General features: G+C 38.1%; 1 protein-coding gene across 2 annotated transcripts in view; it reads left to right on the forward strand.

The window, feature by feature from the left end:
• The window catches only part of LNPK (lunapark, ER junction formation factor), a 90,714-nt gene that overhangs the window by 62,477 nt on the left and 23,713 nt on the right, over positions 1-4,524 (forward strand). For both annotated transcript variants that reach the window (XR_011141903.1, XR_011141905.1), the window contains exon 16: positions 2,839-2,974. The gene's annotated coding sequence lies outside the window, so the exon portion shown is untranslated. The remainder of the gene's footprint in view (positions 1-2,838; positions 2,975-4,524) is intronic.

Genomic DNA, 4,524 nt, shown 5'->3' on the forward strand with positions numbered 1-4,524 from the left:
GGTGTGGTACAGGCATCAACAGCCTAATTCAGCGCTCGCTAGACCAGGCTCTGATGCTGCAGGAGGTGGCAGTGTGGGGGCAGCCCCATCCCTGTGGGAGCCCCTTGCTTTTGCCAGAGCTATGGGTGCTGCCAGCTTGCTCCCAGGATGGGAGCCTTGGGCATGGAGGGCCCATGATGCAGGCTGCGCCCTGGGCTGCTAACCTGGGCATGCAGCATGTTTTTTCAAAACCATTAATCTGTATGCTTTCATTAAAGAGGGCAAAATTCAATGACTGCCAGTCAATAAAAAAATTGAGGTAGTCCTCCAGTAAAAATGTTATAACCATCCAATCAAATGTTATAACCATCAAGATATTTCCCAGGAACGTTTCCCCTTTCATTGACATTTTTCTGACAGGGAAAAGGTGGGAATATCTTATTTGGGGAGTACTGAAATATGCAATATAGAGTTGTATGTGTGTGTAATATTCTAATCTGCAAGAACTGAAATAAAAACCCTACTATTATTTAAAAAAAAAAAAAAGTTGCAGGACAATCAAGATGAAATATATGACAGTTCCAAGTCAGTATACTATTTTTTAACAGGAAATTTCAAAATTGTGTCTAGCCAGAATACTTTTTAAAGCCAAAATTTTGCATGGAACAGTAATTCATCATCTTTATCAGCTCTGCCCTTTCCCTTGTGTTTATTGAAGCTGATTGTAACAAAGGGAAATAATTAACCCTATTCACTTGAGCTTTGAGAACAAAGGAATAACCAAAAACTGAATCATAGTAGCTGAGAGCTACTACATGAATATTTTCATTTTGGCTAGGGCTAAACGCTGCAAAGGTGCCGATTCTCTTTACTGTGAGCTAACAAACGCTCATGAATGAAACGGGTCACTTTTCAGATACAGACTGATTTAAAAAAAAAAAAAAAACTTAGCCATTTCTGAATTCTGTAAGTAAGCCCTGAAAGTTGAGTGCCCTAGAGCCATAGGTTGCTTGTAATAGTGAAGATGATCTCATTACCGACACTGTCCTGTAAGCACGTTCTCTCTCTCTCTCTAGATATAGCTACACTTGAGCACACACTCTTGTCTGTCTAGTTCAATTGGTAGGTCATGATGGCTTGCTTACTATGTTTAGAATGTTTAAGTCAGTAGAGGTAAATATATAGCATAGTAGAAAGGTAATGATTTCACAAAGGAGCAATTTATAAATGAACTCCCCAATCCTTGAAGTGCCAACACTTTGGAAAATTAACTGTTGATGTTCACAGTCTTTTTTGGAATAGAATTATAATAGCAGCTGGGATACATATACTAGGTTTTACTTACTTTCTTTTGGAAGACTGTCTACAATGTAGTATAAATTATATTTGAAAATAAACAGATTTGAAGTCAATTTGAGGCATAATTTTTCTTTGGACATGATTTGAACACAAAATTTATTTATTATGTACTTCTCATTTCTACTTAGAAAAGGTCAAGTTTTCATGTGTCCAGGGTATACAGTTGATCCGTGTTCATATCTCAGTACCTCTAGGATAATTAGGCAACATTTTCAAAAGAGTTTGTCATACTGTGTACTGAAAACATCTGAAAATCTGGCCTAAGTTTGGGAAATGAGCTATTTAGAACATCATGTCCTAATGTATGCTCTTGGCTGCATTTAAGCAAGATCTGGAACTTTATGGGCAGTAAGATGCGTTTTGTTTCATGAGAACCGTGCTGGTAACTCGAAGGAACCAATTGCAGGCGTGAGTATCCCAGCAGAGGAAGAAGGTTTTGAGTCATACAGCAGCTGTTTGGGGGTGGGGGGAGGAAGCTAATCTTGATTTTATAGAAGATAACACTTTGAAATGAAAACTTTGAAGAATTACTGAGACTTTGGAGGGAAAAAGGAGTGATGAGTCTTTTCTTCTGACACATTAATTTCAGATCTTGCTGAGAATATTTGCTAATGTGCCATAACAAAGAACTGCAGCCTTTATTGATAGGCATATTTCAGCTTTTGAAAACTTAAATATCACACCAATAACTCATCTTTTCTTTCCCAACTAAAGTTATAGTGGACTATTATGGAAATTGATAGCACCACCTATTGATGTGATTAGAAAACTGCAGTTCATAACGCTATTTTGCATAATTTTAAAAAGAAAAAACCTTGCCATTTTATTATTGAAGCAGTCAATTATGCAAGTAATCTACTTGAGTTATTCAGATGACTAGTAAATGTCATTTGGAGGTGTTTTTCACTAAAGTTCAAAGAATATCTTTGGCAATTTTGTGGAAAGAATAAGCTCTTGTGTGTGTGCACAAACCCTTCCTTGCCCAAGTGTGTAGAGAGAAGAAACGATAGTGGTGAGGCAACAGCAAGTGCATTATGAAAATCTAGGAAATCTAGGTGGTTAATGGGAATTATTTCCCCCCAAAAGTACTTCAGGAATACATACTCATTCTTGCACAGTGGGTATTTTAAGTTGTTTCAAATAGTGCCGTTTTATTGTTGCAGCAGTGAAAGCCCTGTCCCTGCAACGGGATGTGTCTGACAGGCCCTTATGTACATACAGAGCCTGGTGAAATCCATCGGTCTCTTTGCAGGTGCAGAGCGGATTGCAAGATCAGGATGCTGGATGTCAGATTTATAGGTCTATTACTTCCAACCTCATTTCTGTATCCTTTCTCTGCTAGCCTTTAGCAGGAGTATTTTAACTGTTTCCCAAACCCCCTTTTCTTGCACAATATGAAAGACCTGGTAAAAAATAACTCTTAGCAGTTCAACAGTTTTTGTCCTTAATCTCCTATAACACACACAAGCTTAACTCTTTGCTATCTACTGCTTTATTCAGGGTGCCACAGGCCAGATCTGGGAACAAGAAGGAAGACATCCAGGAACATGCAAGTCACGTAGATACTCTTAGAGTCCTGCTAATAGTCAAAATGGTTTGGGGAGTTTGAACCTGTGCCCAAAATGGATTTCTTAAGGTCAGTTCTGGATCTAATTTAACTGTTCATTTTCTCACAAGACCTACTCCCACTTATTCTGGTGGATTCAGGTGAAGGGGATTAGGAGGAGAAAAAGTTGGTACAGGAATAGCCTGGTGCCCAAGATCTAGTGAAAATCTTTCTCCTTTGCTTTATACTAACTTTGCTCTCAGGCTGTATGCTTAGGTCAAAATCTAACTGCTCTGTTAGTTGTTTTAATTGTTGTCTCTGAATTGTTTTAATTCTTAAGGATGTGATTGCTTTTGTGCAATATACTACAGTGCAATATACTATAGTGGTAGCTGGCAGGCAGATTTTCTGTTGCTTATGCAACATTAAGGTTCCCCCAAACACTGACTTGCATCCAGTAGTACCTCAAGCTAATAAAAAAGTTAGTAGCATACCCTTGTGGGTAGCAGAGACTAACGCTGCTTTTTGCTTGGCAAGATATACGTATCTATGTCCTCTGATAGACCTTTAAATATTCCGTGTTTGTCATTCAGTTGTGATTTGCTTCCATACTAAGCCCAAAATCCAACTGTGGTTGCTGTGGGTTAATATTTTAATTGTTCTCCTGTCCCATTCTACTATATAAAGCCATAAGCCATCTGAATTAATAGATGCTGGTTTTCTTCAGCATATCGTGAATAGTTTAGTTTCCTAAAACTTCTATGCACAGTATATGACAGGAGCTTGAAATGTAGTTAAAAAATGCATGGATTAGTAATTCCGGGGACTGAGAACTAACCACTAAGTTGCCCTGACCATAGCATTGGGTTTATCTGTTTTGTCTTCTCCCCCCGGCTGTGCAAAAAACCAAAAGCATGAAAAGGGAAGCTGAGTGAAAACATCAGGAAAACAAGATCATCCAAAAGTGCCTAAACTGAAAAAGCAGAGTAATAATTTTCTCTCTCTTTCTGATCTTTTGGCATTTACTTTTTTCGTAAATCAGGCCTAATAGGAGATGATTTTTGAACTGATGTTATAATTTTAATTCTGCAATTTGTTTCAGCTCAACTGGCTTTGCCAAACAGAAAAGCAGTGGCTGGATGCCCATGCTGCCTTGTTACCACTATCTTTTGGTTTAGTTTGTTAGTTAGTTTTTAGTATGTGTTGTACAACTTTGCCATGTGAAAGGCTGGATCATGAACATGTCCTGACAATCACTGCCCAACAATTCACTCAAATTCCTGAAGAAAAATAAATATTTCATTTTCTCATCTAGTTCTGGGAATATTATTGAGTGCAAATAACAAATGCAGACGACATAGGGATAGTGGTATTAGGAATTGAAATGCCCCTTGTGTATTTTGTTTAAGTACATTCGTTATGCTAGAAGTGCAGAAACTGGTGGATCTGGATGATGACTGAGAGAGTTCCTGTTGATCAGCACTGGCGGGAGGTGGTGGATAGAGATTACAAAATAGTATATTAATAACAGGTAGAGACAAAGTGGCTTAATGGTTAAGGATGCACACAAATATCTGCTATGTAAGCGTAGGCAAATATATTTTTTGTAACAGCCAATAAAATGCTACTGCTTCTCTTAG

This window comes from Struthio camelus, chromosome 6 (genome assembly GCF_040807025.1).
Source record: "Struthio camelus isolate bStrCam1 chromosome 6, bStrCam1.hap1, whole genome shotgun sequence".
Lineage (NCBI taxonomy): Eukaryota > Metazoa > Chordata > Aves > Struthioniformes > Struthionidae > Struthio > Struthio camelus.